Source organism: Rhinopithecus roxellana, chromosome 10 (assembly GCF_007565055.1).
Source record: "Rhinopithecus roxellana isolate Shanxi Qingling chromosome 10, ASM756505v1, whole genome shotgun sequence".
NCBI classification, from domain to species: domain Eukaryota; kingdom Metazoa; phylum Chordata; class Mammalia; order Primates; family Cercopithecidae; genus Rhinopithecus; species Rhinopithecus roxellana.
Genome location: NC_044558.1, coordinates 39,182,354 through 39,199,671, shown reverse-complemented (window position 1 = coordinate 39,199,671; position 17,318 = coordinate 39,182,354). Strand labels below are relative to the sequence as shown.

Genomic DNA, 17,318 nt, shown 5'->3' with positions numbered 1-17,318 from the left:
CTTGGTTTATTCCTTTGTTCCCAAAGCTAAATTTAGGGGTTTGGGGAGGTTCTATGATTTTTTGTTTAAAACAAAAAATCCTTTAACAGAACATTTTTATTATGCTGTTGATTGTTTCTGGTAGACATATGCTTAAGTCTATATTCTCTTTTAGGCTATACGATCTTCAAAAATAATAATATAAGTGTAATAACAACAATAATAGCTTACTCTGTGCCAATCACTGTTGAAAGTGCTTTACACACATCATTTCAGCGAATTATAACCCCATAAAGGTAGATATTATTATTCCCATTTAACAGATAAGAAAACTTATATACAGAGAAAATAAGGAACTTGCCCAACATAATGGAGTTGGTATGTATCAGAGCTAAGATTCAAACCTAGGTCAAAGCTAAGATTCAAAATGACTTTCAAAGCCATGCTTGGAAAGTGGAGGGAGGTTTGGAATTGCGCATGGTTTATTTGTGCTTTTCTTTTCTCCAGTAGCACCTAGCACTGTGATTTCACAGTAGTTTGCATAGTGGAACACTTTTAAATGCTCTATAAACTGAGTTGTGTAGTGATCAGTGTGTATATACGTGTCTGTGCATGTGTCTGGGAATGAGAAAGAAAGCAATAAAGAGCTGTCTTCCCAGAAGGAAGAGATTGGATATTCAGGTTATTAATCTATGACTATTATATACTATCTATGAAAAAAGTATCATCAGAACTTTCAGGTGTAGAATTTCACCAATCTAGCATTGTTCAATAGGTCCAAAAGAGTCTTAGATCGTATTTTGTACATGTAAGTACATATACTTAAGCACCATGTTTATATAGCATATATTTTACTTGAACTAATAAACAACCACCCATACAGCTAGATAGAGATGTTAACTCTCTGTCTCTCTTTCTCTCTGTGTGTGTGTGTGTGTGTGTGTGTGTGTGTGTGTGTGTGTGTTATGACAATTAGGACACTGTATGAAAATGTTAAGTCTTTCATTCAGCTTATTCAGCTCATTTTTGTGCTTTATCTCTTTATACATTAAATATGAAACTGCCGCTGATACTATCAATAATATTAAGAAACCCCCCACCATAAAACTCAGTCTTTAAAAATCACTATCAACTGGGCGTGGTGGTTCACGCCTGTAGTCCCAGCACTTTGGGAGGCCGAGGCGGGCAGATCACAAGGTCAGGAGATTGAGACCATCCTGGCCAACATGGTGAAACCCACCTCTACTAAAATACAAAAAAAAAAAAATTAGCTGGGTGTAGTGGCAGGCACCTGTAGTCCCAGCTACTCAGGAGGCTGAGGCAGGGGAATCGCTTGAACCCAGGAGGCGGAGCTTGCAGTGAGCCAAGACTGGGCCATTGCACTCCAGTCTGGCGTCAGAGCAAGACTCTGTCTGAAAAAATAAAAAATAAAAATAAATCACTATTAATAAAGTGACATTACCACTCTTCCCCTTAGCTCTAATTACCTGATACATCATTTCCCTCATTTAATTTCTTTAACTATATTATAAACTGTGTAGATAGCCATGTCATGGTTCACCTCTCATCCATGGCTAAGCCTTAACAAAGGTGTCACAGTTCAAAATCCTGTAAGAATCAATAAAGTGCTAGAGGTATCCACTGACTTAATGTTTAAAAATGCACGTAACTCAGCCGGGTGCAGTGGCTCACACCTGTAATCCCAGCACTTTGGGAGACCGAGGCGGGTGGATCACGAGGTCAAGAGATCGAGACCATCCTGGCCAATATGGTGAAACCCATCTCTACTAAAAATACAAAAGTTAGCTGGGCGTTGTGGCGCACACCTGTAGTTCCAGCTACTCAGGAGGCTGAGGCAGTAGAATCGCTTGAACCCAGGAGACAGAGTTTGCAGTGAGCCAAGATGGTGCCACTGCACTCCAGCCTGGTGATAAAGTGAGACTCAGTCTCAAAAAAAAAAAAAAAAAAAAAAGCATCGTAACTCTTGATTGAATGACGAGTTACAGAAAGTATTTAAGAAGAACAGCCATCACGGAAAATTGTCTTCCTCTCTCCTTCCTGACAGTCTAGAACACTTGTTACCTATGCTGCAAGTTTTTGACACATTTCAGTCTTATTTTGTATTTGTTTAGCTTAGTTTAGTTTTGTTTTGTTTTGTTTTGCTTTGTTTTGTTTTGTTTTTGTGACTCTACAAGGTGACCAGATATGCACAGGCCAGTTGTCCTTCTGGTGGCAATGTGCTTGTGCATAGAGAAGGGGAGTCTTTTTCTTTTGCAAAAAAAGAAAGAAAGAAAAGCAGATCTAAATTAGGGAAGCTGTATTGCATAGAAAGAAGAGCACAGAATCTAGATCCAGAAGCCCAGGATTCCCATCCTGGCTCTGCCACTTACTAGCTGATAATCCACTTAATGCTCACTAAGCCTCGGAAGAGAATGGTGCTGCCTGCCTTTTAAGGTGTTTCCAAGAATCAAATGAAAGGATGATGAAAGAATGTTGGTAAACTATATTCTGTATATAGAGTTGTATTAGGAAAATGAAAACACCTTCCAAAAGATTTTAACTCCCTATGTTCTTATTTCATGAGCCTGATTTTGCAGGAATCTCAGGGATCCTGGACTTGAAAAACTGTTTCCAATTCTGAGTTTTAATGGATATAGGCAACGATTGCAGATAGTTCTTTACTATTTTAATAACCTGAGAAATCATTGTATTTCCTTCCAACAGTATCTCTCCTCCTATTTACTCAGTTCTAGGTACTTCCGTTAACGCTTGCTATGTGGACAAATAAAAGATCCTACATTTGATCCATCAGAGTGTGGTAGAGATGTTAGCAGCTAATAGCAGATGGTGACTATTGCTGGCATCTACAAGTTACATTAAACTTAGCTTGGCAGTCTGACTAAATAAGGAGGGGGGAACGAATTGTTACCATTTAGAATTGTCCAAGTTAAAAGCCTTTATTTCCAATTAACATTTAAAAAAATCTTCCCAGATTCTAGTGCTATTGGAATCAAATACTCGATTTAGAAAAGAAACATGAGAAGCTCTAGGGAGGTCTGTTTTTAAGTTACTATTGTTCCCTGGAACTGTTTGCTCATATTATGGTTGGACATGAAGAATCTCTACATAAATAGTAGATATCTATTATTACAGATGAAATTTGTAATGAGAGATCACTAAACTTTCTGAAAGCATAATCTAGGCTTGTTACTTCTACTTCCCCAGCATGTTACTGAAAATAGCGTCTGTATAGCTGTCCTGACTGTCTTTTGAGGTTTTTTTTTTTTACTGAGAATCAAAGGAAACAATGATCAAAGAACTTTGGTAACTATAATCCACATATTGAGTTGTGCTCATAAAATAAAAACACCCTCATGCCCATGAATAATCTTCAGGCCCTTGGCCTTCTCACAGTGATCGTCTCCTGTCTTCATAGATCTGACCATTGATTATAAACACTGCCTCCTTGAAACTCAAGTGTTATTTCATGGCACTTATTTTGTATGGGTAGTCTTCCAAATGGCTATACATCCAGTTAGATATAGACATTTAGATATCTGTCACTGTGTGTATGTATATATATATATATATATATATATATACACATATATATGTTTGTGGTGTATATCTTTTGTTATGACAATTAGGCCACTGTTTTGAAAGTGCCCTACCTCTCTGCCTCCTTTTTCTCCTTAGCATTCCATTCTCCCCCACACCCTATAAAATGTAGACATCCCTCATATTTTTCCACTTAACTTTATTGTCTCCTTTTTCTATACTTCCTCCATTCAACACACATTTATGAAGCCACCGAGAACATAAGAGCAAATAGGACTTGCTGTGTTTGTTTCATTCATTCATTCAGCAAGCCCCTGCCCTCAGGAAGTTGTCAACTGAGTGGAGGAGACAAATAATAAGCAAGGACAGAACTGCATATGATATATGCTAATTGTGACAAGAGCAGTGAATAACACAAACATGGTATAGATAGGGAACAAATAACAAGCGGTGAGAAGGAGGGAAGCCCTCTCTAAGAAGGTGGTGTCTAAACTGAGATGAGAAGGTGCAGGAGGAATTGGAACTTGAGAGCTGCGATACAGTGTTTCAAGCAGGAGAACAGTGTGAGCAGAGGCCTTAGGTGGGAAGAACGTGATGTGTTTGCGGATCTGTAAAAAAATCAATATGGCTGGAGCAGAGTAAGAGAGAGGGAAGTGATGTGGATGCAGTTGGAGAGGAAGGAAAAGACCAGATCGTGCAGGGCCAGTTAAGCCATGTATGGAATTCAAATAAGAGCAACGGGAAGCCATTGGAGGATTATGTGCAGCTAGCAAACCAATAGGATTTATGAACCTAAAAGATTTCTCTGATTTCTGCATGCAAAATAGATTGGGGAATTATGGAAGCCAAAGGACCCAGTAGGAGGCTACAATAGGTGTCTGGGCAAGAAACTCATGACTTTCTATATATAGATGACCTCCAAAGCTATGTTTCCAGATCAGATCTCTTTTGCCTTTGATTGCCAGGCCAATGGTTCTCAACATATTGTCCCTGGACAGTGGTGCACTGGCACCACCTTGTCATTTATTCTTTATCTAAACTTGCTGTTTATATGAACTTGCTTTTGAGAAATACACATTCATGTGCCCCCACCCCAACTTGGTAAATCAGGAACTCTGGGGATTAAACTCAGAAAACTGCCTTTAACAAGCTCTCCAGGTGATTCTGATGCATGGTAAAGCTTGAGGACCACTACCCTAGGCTAGTGACTCTTGAAATCTAGTGACATCAGGATCACCTGTAGTGCTTGTAAAACCACACATCTCTGGGCCCCACCACAGAATTTCTTCAGCAGGCTGGGGATTGGGAGGAGAAAGTCAAGAATTTGCATTTATAAGCCACTTCCAGGTGATGTCAATACTGCTGGTTTAGCTACCACATTTTGAAAATCCCCAACTACTTAAGTGACACCTCCACCAAGTATCTTCCAATACTTCAAAACTCAACATGTGCAGAACAAAGTTCAATCATGTGTCACCTGCCCAGCCTCCCACAAGCATTTTCTCCTACCTTGCCTGCTTGCCACCAGCATTCTTATTATCCAGACTTGTGCCTGCCCTGTCAGTCATTTGCTGTCATTTTCTTCTCCTACCTCCTATATTCAGCCAATTTTCAAGTCTTAAAGCTCATAATTCCACCTTGTCTTTCCTGTTTGTTCAGTCGATTTTATCACCACCTAGTTCGGGTTCTCATTGTCTCATTTGGGTAACTCGTTTTTTGTTTGTTTTATTTGTTTGTTTTTTAGACGGAGTCTCACTCTGTCACCCAGGCTGCAGTGCAGTGGCACAATGTCAGCTCATTGTTACTTCCACCTCCTGGGTTCAAGCAATTCTCCTGCCTCAGCCTCCCAAGTAGCTGGGATTACAGGCACCCACCACTGTGCCCAGCTAATTTTTGTATTTTAGTAGAGATGAGGTTTCACCATGTTGACCAGGCTCGTCTCAAACTCCTGACCTCAAGGATCCGCCTGCCTTGGCCTCCCAAACTGCTGGGATTACATGCATGAGCCACCGCGCCTAGCCTGAGTATCTGTTAAAATCCGTTAACAAATCACCTGTCCTAATTCTCTCAACAATTAATGAATTAATCATTGTTTCTGGGGATGGAGACCATGAAGGTCTTCAGGTGATCTTACAAATATTAAACAGAGAGAACTACTTTAAAGTTTCCCATCCTTGAATATGCATTAGAATCGCCTAGCACAGTTTTAAAAGCTACTAATGACCAGGGATTGTCCCCAGAGATTCCGATTTAATGGATCTCAGTGGGGACCCAGACATCATTTTTTCAAAGCTCTACAGGTGGGCTGAGAACCACTGGAATATATGAAAGCACCCTAACAGACAAAGACAGTCAGGGACTCATCAGTTGGTTGAACATAGGGACTAAAGGGAAAGTATAAGGATGAGAGATGACTCTGAATAGGGTTATGAAATCAGGTGTCAGGAGCCTGGTGAGGGACAGAAACAGGGAATTCAAGGGAAGAACTGATTTTGGAGGCAAGAAGATGCCCAGTTCTGGATATACTAAGAGTAAGGGGGCGGCAGGACATCTAAATGGGAATGTCAGTAACATTGTTAGAATGTAAGTGTGAAGCATGATGGGTCTGTTCTAGAGATAATGATTGGAGAGTAGTTTACGAAGAGGTGATGGTTGAAGTTGCTGGGTGGATGAGAACCTTGAGAGAGAACCTTGAGAGAGGTCTGTGTTTCCTGGTGTAGTTTTTCAGTCTACAATAAAATCACTGGAACTGTTTATTAAAAATGCAGATTTCCAAGTCCTTCTCCCAGAATGTCTGGTTCCCTGGGTCAGGATTGGGGCCTTGGGGATCTGAATTTTTTATGGCTTCTAAGGTGATGACAATGCACACTAAAATTTGAGTACCACTAAGCAGAGCAGAAAAAAAGAAAAGGTGTGAGGACAGAAACTTGAGGAACATCTATGGTTGGAAGATGAAGACTAAAAGAGAGCCTAGGAAGAGTAAGAAGAGACGACCAGTCATAGCGGTAAGAGTAGTAAGATTGTGCTGAATCTGAAAGGCAGTCAGAGGAATTTAAATAAAAAGCAATGGGCAATGGTTTTCTGATAGCCAATGCCTCAAGTGATACAACCATTGTGTCCCTGCATTTTCCTGTTTTAGGTCAGGGTTGCTCCTAACCAACCTAAGCTTCAGACCAACCTTCCTTTAGTAATACTCCTTAGTAATTACTCCTTAGAGTAATAATTACAAACCCTAAATTTGGGGTCAAAATGCTATATTTGAACCAAATTTTCTTCTATGAACTTTTCTACCTAGTGTGAGCAAATAACCACTCTTTGGCTCATTCTGCTATTTGTAAATAGAGATGATGCCAATTGTTGAATGTGATTGTTTTAAACAAATAGTACCATGCTCATAAAGTACTGAATATTGTGCCCTAGCATTTATGAACTGTTTGATAAATGGTAGCTACTCTTTATATGCCCAAAAGCACTATACGTAGCATATTGAAAGTGCTCTAAGAAATTGCTGAATTTAAGTTTGATATGTAACAAAGAAGGAATATTCCTCAGCTGTTTCTAATCTGGTTCTATAATGACTAGCTATCTTGGAATAGTTATGCCAGACCTGAAGCAACTGCAGCAGTATGGCCAGCTGCCTTTGGAAACAAGATCAAACGATCAATAAATATCAGTTGAGCTCCCTGCTCTGTGCATGCAATAAGACTCTTGAGTTTAGGAGTCTATAATCCGATAGACTGCTTATAAAAGGGTAGAAAATGAGCTAGGCATGGTGGTGCGTACCTGTAGTCCCAGCTACTAGAGAGGCTGAGTTGGGAGGATCCTAAAGTCCAGGATCTTAAAAAACAACAACGACAACAACAACAACAAAAGCAAACTTTAAAAGAAAGGGTAGAGGATAGAAAATCAACCTTTATAGGCTAGATTTTATAGAATGTATCTTATAGGAGAGCTGACTGTTAACTGAGATGGTTAAGGAAGATTCCATGAAGGAATTGAAATTGAACTCTCTTAGTCTGGTTAAAGAAACCACAGGGCCCTATGCACATTAAAGGATCTCCTTAATGACTTGAAAGAGTTCATTTACTTGGTCCAGTGGTCTTAGTCCTTAACAATTCTTAGCCCTTGAACCTTGAAATCTGAATATTTTTTATTATATCAAATAATGAAAGCAAAATGCACAGCTCATGAATACATAGTTTAAGAAAGGAAGCCTTTTGACTGGATTTCACAAATTGGATATGCTTGACACAATGACGGCAGCACTTGAGGCATTGGCTAGAACAATGGAAGGGGGTGGATACAGTTTTTGAAAATTGCAATTTTTCAAGGAGTATTGGGAAAGACATTTTCTTCTCAAATGGGAAGAAAATTCGTTGATGAAATGTCATGATTCTTGTATCCAAGGCACTAAATTGGCTTCTGCAAATCTTACCAAAGATGAACACAAGAAGGTTAAGTTCTTATGTATCTGTTCCCATCTGACCAGCAGGGGCACCTCGTAAAACAACACCTACCATGGTGGGCTTAGTCAATTATTGCTGTCATGCATTACTGCAAGTTGAGGCAAATTACATCTTACTATAAGTTTCATCATATTTCTAATTCTTCATATGACTCAGATACTTGGCTCCTGTATGGATAAACCAAAGCCAAACCTATAAATGTAGTTGGCCCGAAAAGTAACAAAAGCAAATCAATTAATTGAATTGAATCATGAATATCAATTTTAATTGACTATTATTATCCTGGTTTCATCACTTATGTATCTTTTGAGAGTCCCTAATTATATTATCATAGTTTTGGCTAACTTTATTTAGGACAATTTTTTTCCAAATGAGAATATTTTGATACTTTATAAAAGAATAAAAGACTTTTCAGAAATTTTACATTTAAATGATAGTTTAACAGCAATTAATTATTCAGGTAAATTACAACTCTAAAGAGTGGGAAAATTCAGAAATAGTCACAGAACTGCTGAAATCAATATTGGAAAATCACAGAGAAGGAAAACAGCACCAGAAAACTGGAAATAGGCAACTACCATCCAGATCTTTAGAATGGAAAAAGGGGGAAAATTATTACCATTAAGCCTGATAGCCCTCATCAAATTTCTAGAAGAAATTAATTTAACATTTATAGAGTGTATGCCCTTTCACTCTCGTGTGCTTTGTAAAAGTTGGAAAATAAAGCGACACTTTCTAGGAGCCAGCATGAATTTACTAAGTAGTCTGATGAAACATTTTCTTTTAAATCACAAGAATTATGATGTTCAAGTTAATTCTACTCCAATTATTTAAGTAGCACTGCTATTACATAGCTTCTATGCTCCATAAGAAGACTAGACTACCTTTAAATAAATAAGGAGAGCGACAATGTTTTTCACTTTACATAAAACCTTTCGGAGCTTTGGTGTCTTCGTCTACAAAATGTGGACAATAATAATCCCTGACCTACTCAGTGATATAAATTATGGGAAAGTGCTTTTTACAATGTTAATGACATGTTATAATAAAGTAATCTTACAATAAACAAGAAGAAGAAAAAGGGAGGAAGAGGAGACTGAGGGAGGAAAAACTAACAGTAGGAAATGCAAGTGTAATTTTTTAAAAATTGAGGGTAGAAAAAGACTTTCATGAAAGAACCCTTTCATTTCTTTTAATGTAAGGGAAATAAGGCCCATGGAAGTTAAGTAACTTGTGTTGTCTCACAGCAAGTTAATGGTGAGAAGGAAGAAAATCAAAAAGGGAAAGAAAAAAAATAACTAAATTAGAAGTCAAGAAGAAATTTGGGCAAGAACTGACCCAGGAGGCCTAGTAGATCTAGCCAGGCCTTCTCACTTAGCTCTGAAAATGCTACTCAGCCAAGTGGACCCATGTTGGATCATAGTTTCCTGCACAATAATTTCCCAAGGGTCTCAAATGCAAGGTCAAATGCCCCCTTCCATCCTCAGTACTCCCCCAATCTTGTACACATACCTCTCCCTATGTCTAGAGAGGAAAAATTAGACCTACGTATGATTGCTTTGCTCTCATCCCTCCGTTTTACAAAAGGAAGCTACAAAATATAAAATAAAATCCTTTAAAGATTCAAATTACTTTAGCAATTCAAAGAAAATTGTACATTCTCCAAAATACTGTAGATGGTTTTTACAGCACCAAAACATCTACCTGTTTGATTTATTGAAATAGGAATGTGCCTATTGTCTTTTGTAACTTAATGGCTTTTTTCTTTTAATAGCAATTAAGTCAGTAAAACTAACAATGGTGGGATAATATGAGTCATATTTGGAGCAATGACTTAAGGGATAAAAACTTTTAAAAATATTTTATGTAGAAAGACAAGTTTTTTTTTAACAAGTTATATCTTATTACAGAAGCGAAGATGATGAAAAAAATATTCCCATGAAATGATAATTTTAGAGACAGCGTTTACAAAAAAAAAAAAACTTCTGACCAAATGTTATGTTGCTCTCTAGGGTTGGAAAATAATTACTTAGCAAACTGTTAGTTCAAATCATCACAAGAAAGATGTGTGTGTTTCTTCCTATTTGTGTACTGTGACCACATTTGAAAGCCTGTTTTATTCCTATGTTTGCATGCATTTCGGTTTTAAAAGTACTAAAGCCACCCCACATGGTAAAGAAATAAAAGGGAAATGATTTCCTTAAATTGCTGTTTTTGTCAATGAGACAGATCTGTCACCAGCCCAGCAAAGAGCTAATAGCAGATCATAAATTCCTTTGCTTTAAGACAGACCGCCCTGATATCACAGGTCAGTGGTTCCACAGGTTAGTTCCGAATATAGACTCAGGAGACCGAAAGTCCCTGCCCAAAAAAGAAAACCAATTTGTGTGAAGTGAGTTTCAGGAAATGTAACAGAAAGGCATTCACCCTAATAATAATTTAAACTAGTTTTAAAAAAAATAAAGTTTTTATCTTCTCCTTTTCATTCCCAAAGTCACTATTTCAAAAACCATCCAGCTATTTGATGATACTGTCACAGCAGTGAAAGCTGATAAACACCTAGTTGAAGGCTATGTTTTAGAGCTCACAAATGCACTGTTGAAGTCCTGACTGTGAACAGGAGAGTTAGGGGCATTTTGACCAAAATAAGTTATGAGTCAGTTGAGTCTGATCAATTAAGCTGTCTATGATGGTCAACCAAACCTGAATCTGTCTTAATTCAAAAAGCAACTTTTTTATATCACATCATGCCCATTTCATTTGCTTCAGTATTCTACATAGCACTTTGGATAACTAATCAAATGCATGAGGATCATACATAATGTAACTGTAAGTATAAAACGTTGCTCCTCTTTGACTGCCTACATTCCACCTCGACCCTAGTGGCTCATCAGGTTGGATTTTTCTTCCACACCAAATCCCACCACTTCATGCCACCTCTGCCACTGCTACACTATCCCACCATCTCCCATCTGAAGATTTTAGTCCCTCCTGTGCTTCCACTCTTGACCCCCTGGTCTATTCTCCGCTTTAAAAGGGTCCCATTGAAAATGCTGGCAAACTATGCATCTAACAAAGATCTAATATCCAGTATCTATAAGAAACTTAAAAATATTTACAAGAAAAAAACAAAGAAAGTAAAAAGTGGGCAGACACTTTTCAAAAGAAGACATACATGCAGCCAACAAGTATATGAAAAAAAAAAGCTCAGCATTACTGATAATTAGAGAAATGCAAATCAAAACCACAATGAGATACCGTCTCACACCAGTCAGAATGCCTATAATTAAAAAGTCAAAAAATAACAGATGCTGGCAAGATCGTGGAGAAAAAGGAATGTTTACACAGTGTTGGTGGGAGTGAAAATTAGCTCAACCGTTGTGAAGACAGTGTGGCTATTCCTCAGAGACCTAAAAACAGAACTACCATTCAACCCAGCAATACATTACTGGGTATATACCCAAAGGAATGTAAATCATTCTATTATAAAGACACATGAATGCATATGCTCATTGCAGCACTATTCACTGTACCAAAGACATGAAATCAACCTAAATCCCCATCAGTGGTAGACTGGATAAAGAAAATGTGGTACCTTTACACCATGGAATATTATTCAGCCATAAAAAAGAACAAGATCATGTCCTTTGCAGAAACATGGATGGAGCTGGATGGAGGCCATTATCCTTAGCAAACTAACACAGGAACAGAAAACCAGGTACCACATACTCTTACTTACAAGTGGGAGCTAAATGATGAGAACACGTGGACACATAGAGAGGAACAACACACACTGGGGCCTATCAGAGGATGGGAGGAGGCAAAGGATCAGGAAAAAATAACTAATGGGTACTGGGCTTGATACCTGGGTGATGAAATAATCTGTACAACAAACCCCCATGACACAAGTTTACCTATATAACAAACCTGCATATGTACCCTGGACTTAAAAGTTAAATAAATATATATACAAAAGGGTCCCATCAGAAGGACATTTCTAAAACACAGATCTGATCACATTACTCTCTGATTTGAAATCCTTGCAAAGACCTTTATGGGATGGGCCTGGACACCTCTCCAACCTTACCTCCTGCCATCCTCCTGCTGTCATTCCACTCCAGCCATGCTCGTCTCCTTGCAGCTTCTGGACCACACCAGGCACACTCTACCTCAGAAATTTTGTTGTCTTTATATCAATACCTGCATGGTGCAGGCGTCTACTGAAATGCCTACTTAGCAGAGAGATTTTTCTGACCATCTTATCTGAAATAATAGCCCATCACCACCACAACCACCACCCATTGCTCTCTATCCCTTTGCTTTGATTTTGCTTTTTTCAGAGCATTTTTCATGTTATATTATTCACTTGACTTTTTATTTAATAACTATCTTGTCACATTCGAATACCAGCTCCATGAGGTTAGGGACTTTATCCTGGTATTCACTGCTGTATCACTGTCACCTAAAGAGGTACTAACACAAAGCTGGGCACTGTGGCTCACGCCTGTAATCCTAACACTTTGGGAGGCTGAGGCAGCGAATCGCTTGAGTCCAGGAATTTGAGACCAGCCTGGACAACATGGCAAAACCCTGTCTCTACAAAAAAAAAAAAAAAAAAAATACAAAATTTAGCCGGGCATGGTGTCACATGCCTGTAGTTCCGCTACTTGTGGGGCTGAGGCGGGAAGATTGGTTGAGCTTGGGAGGCAAGGTTGCAGTGAGCCAAGTTTGAGTTACTGCACTCTAGCCTGGGTGACAGAGTGAGACCCTGTTTCAAAAAAATAATAATAATAAATAAATAAATATTAAAAAAAAATAAAGTGGCACGAGCACAGAGCAGGCCCTCAATAAATACTGTGGGATATAAAAAAGATAGCTTCAGATGTAGAGGAATTATAACCCTGATGCATTATTAGTAGGAATATATAAAAGTGTAATCATTTTTCCAATGGTTATGCACAGAACCACCATTTGACCCAAGAATTCCACTACTAGATAGATACCCAAAGGAATGGAATCCAGGGACTCAGATATTTGTACACTAATATTCATAGCATCACTGTTCACAAGAGCCAAAAGATGGAAATAATACAACTTTCAATTAACAGATGAAGGGATAAACAAAATGCAGTATATACATACAACAGTACCTTATTCTATCACAAAAAGGAATGCAATTTTGATATATGATATAACACGGTTGGACACTGAAAATATTATGCTTAGTGAAATAAGTCAGATACAAAAAGAAAACATTATATGATTCCACTAATATGAGATACCTAGAAAAAGCAAATTCATAGAGATAGGATGTAGAATAGAAATTACCAGGGGCTGGAAATAAGGGGAATGGAGGGATCTTGCTAATCAGGTATGGAGATTTTGTTTGGGATAATCAAAAATTTGGGTGTAGATAGTGGTGATGGTTAGACAACATTGCGAATATATATAATGCTACTGAATTGGAATACTATGCAGCCATGAAAAAGGATGAGTTTATGTCCTTTGCAGCGACATAGATGAAAGTGGAAACCATCATTCTCAGCAAAGTAACACAAAGCAAAGTAACACAAGAAGAGAAAACCAAACACCGCATGTTCTCGCTCATAAGTGGGAATTGAACAATGAGAACACTTGGACACAGGGAGGGGAACATCACACACGGGGCCTGTCGGGGGATGGGGGACTGGGGGAGGGACACCTTTAGGAGAAATACCTAAATGATGAGTTGATGGGTGCAGCAAACCAACATGGCACATATATACCTATGTAACAAACCTGCACATTGTGCACATGTACCCCAGAACTTAAAGTATAATAAAAAATAATCTCTAGACAGGCAGGCTAGTGTGGGAGGAAAATTTTTTAAATGTTACTGAATCTACACATACAAATGTTTAAAATGGTAAATATTATTTCATATATATTTTACCACAATAAAAATATGCATAACCAAGACCAGAAAAAAAGATAGCTTGAAAGAATAACATTTCTTCCCAACTTAGACTGACTTTTAGGAAAATAGCAACATGCGATGTCTGTGATAGTTCAGGTGCACCAATTGCAAGCTAACAATAGGAAGACAAAAGGCAAATAAAGCAGAGAGACGGAGAATATTATAGATTGAAACAGCTTTGCAAACACGATGCATTGGGGCCAATATCTAGGCAAGTATGATACCATACCTTTCTTTCCTGCAATGGAGGTTTACCAGCCCAGACAACTAAATAATCCTTCAGTCCTTGACTCTCAGAGGATACCACAGGGTCCATCCTGATTCGATTATTCACCCAAAACAGACTTCAGAGCTTTGGGACAGCTCAGTTCCACAGGGTCATCCAGGAGCCCGGGTTCCTTCTGGTTTTCTGTTGTTCTTGTTTTGCCTTCTGTGGAATGTTCTCCAAACCAGAATTGTTGATGATGTCTCACCAGTACCCCTTCTGCAGGAAGGGGAAATTGAAGAAATTAAGAACAAGCAATGTCTGTTTAAGGAGGTGATACAGGTGTTTCATATATCACTTTTGATCACAGTTGAATTTAGTTACATAATCAGGGTTAGATGCAAGGAAGACTGGAAAATCAGACTGTAGCTGGGTGGCCATGTAATCTGCTAAAATTCTGGGTGGGGGGATTATTCTACAAGGGGAGAATGGATACTGGGGGACAGTCAGTAGTCTTTACTCAACTGGTTAGTTAGACACTACTGGGGCAACCTACTTTCAGACAGTATTCAAGGCCCTATACGGATACCAAGAGAATACCCAGGTTCAAGGAGTTCCCAGTCTTTCATGTGTCATAAGACAAGTACACAATATAACACAAGGTATATAGTAAAATCTATAGCAAGACACAAAGTGCTACCAAAGGAGTTCAAAGTAGAGAGATGGACCATCAGAAACTGAGCTTTCCAAATGCTTTCCAAACTCATGGGCAATCTCTCTACTTTGAAGTCCTTTGGTAGCACTGAGGTTGCTTTGAAAAACGGAGTGAAAGGAGAGTATTTTAGGTGGAACAAAGGGCTAGAGCAGGGAATGTGGAGGGCATGTCTAAAAAAAGCAAACCTCGTGGTCTAGTTCAGTTCTAGCATCCAGTAGGGATCAGGGAATTTTCAGAAAAGAGTCTGAGGACTTTTCATTTCTATTTACCTGGCATGGAAACTGACAGAGAGTTTTCGAATAGGGCAGTAATATGGTCAGAGTTGTCTTTATAAAGACCATCAGTGAATATGGAGTGGGTGGGAGTAGGTCGAGACTGAATATGGGGAGACAAGATGGAAGGTCAGAGTTAGTGTCTAAAGAGGGTTTTCCGATAAGACAGTTTTATAGGAAATAAAGAAATAAAACATCTCTTAAGTTACCCTGGTCAAATATTATGCTGAATTACATGTTAATAACACATATTTATTAAGTGCCTACACCATAGTTAGGCTAGTAGCTCTCAAACCTTTCTGACCATGTATAGGAAGAAACAAATTTCCTCTCCTCAATCCATTTTCACAAATATATTTGGAAACAAAGTATTATAAAACAATACTTCAGTCAATTCATTCTGCTGTTTGTCTACTCTATTCTTTTTCTTAATTTTAGAGCGGGCCACTAAATTATTTATCACTTGAAAAAACACTTCTTTAGGTACCATGAGATAGGTAGGAAGAATACAATATAAGAGCTATCCAAGTCTTTTAAAAGATTGTATCTGTTAAGAAAAGGAAAAACAGGGACAAACACAAATGACCACAAGACAAGGTAGGGAAATCATGGAGGTTTGGATCTGGAAGGGACCCAAGAAGCCATTTTATCTTAATATTTCTTGTAATTAGTGGGACAGCAAGGCTCAGCAATATTAACTAACTTCAATTCAACAACACAAAGCAAGTTAGTGCTGCAGACGCAGGATAAGCAGAGCCTCTCGGAGAGATCCTAGGACCTTCTTATGTTGTTAATGTTTTTAAGCATAATTTTTTAAAGTGTGTTGTATTTTAATTTTATTTCATTTGCATTGCATAAATAATGCTTTAAATACACATACCACAAATACTACTCTGAAGTTCTATTCATATGATAAGTGTAGCATTTCTTTAAATATTCATTTATAGTATATTATCAGTGGTGTGAAGTGGCAATGGGACGTATATTTAAAGTTGTATGAGAAATGGCTTATTTCAGTCCAGTCAGTGGATCTCTGACTGAATACTCTTCCTTTAAAGATAGTATCAAAGGTATACATTTGAGGCTGTTAGGTCCTTCAGAAATAAGCACTGGTCAATTGGACCAACCGAATCCTTATCCCCAAATCCCCATCTCCATCAAAAAAAGCAGGGGGCTGGGTACTATGGCACACCCCTATAGTTCCAGCTACTCAGGGGGCTGAGGCAGGAGGATTGCTTGAGCCTAGGAGTTCAAGGCCAGCCTTGGCAATAAACCATCTCTAAAAAAGGAAAAAAAAAAAAAAGGAAACAGGGCAAAGGTATATTGAGTCCCAGTTCTACTCACCATTCTGTATGATCAGCTTCTCAAAATACTGTGCTCTTTGGAGTCACATTGTTGTTTTTGCATTTTCCATTTTGTTCTTTAACATATGAGGTTATGGCTTTGATGTGGCTGCAGAAAAAATACTGAATCACATGTTTCAGGTACCACATCTTGTTGATCTTTTGCACAATTTTTCACTGTGGCTATCTCCTACGTAGAAAAATATTATAAAGTAACCTTCTAAAATTTTACCATTTAATAATGTCAGAATTTTCCATTAAATAACCTATGTTAATGTCCTTCATGCTAATATCTCTTTGTTTTCAATTTTTTTAAGTATTGCTCTATCAAATCATGTTAAATTAAGCTACTCTGTCCTTTGCTGGTGGAGTTTAGAAAAAAGTGATTGTGATAGTCTACACTCTTATTTGACAAATTTAATAAGAAAGTTGGGTATTTCGAGGTATAGTTGCAACAGAAATATTCTAATGTTTATCTAATCTATTTTATGCTTACAAAGAATAGTTGTAAAACTCATGTGACAGTCACATTTTGACATTATAATTTTTTGCAAATTATCATATGGTGTTAGCATTTGCTTAAAAATTGTTTAAAGGAAAGTTTTATATATATGCACATATGGTATAAGCTATTAAATGGTTTATTGTGAAGTAGGTAATTTATTACATTTCTTTTTAGGCACTTCTGCCAACATTTTAATTAGAAATTTATAGATTTTTTTGCAAAATATAACAAAACAAAGTTCTTGACAGTTGCTTTTGATACTTGTGGTTTAAACATAGTTGTATTGCATTTTTTTTTAACAATTAAATGCCTTCCACAT

General features: G+C 37.9%; 1 protein-coding gene across 1 annotated transcript in view; it reads left to right on the top strand.

Moving 5' to 3' along the window:
- LGR5 (leucine rich repeat containing G protein-coupled receptor 5) overlaps nucleotides 1-17,318 on the top strand; it is a 148,311-nt gene that overhangs the window by 69,997 nt on the left and 60,996 nt on the right. The gene's annotated exons all lie outside the window — the stretch shown is intronic.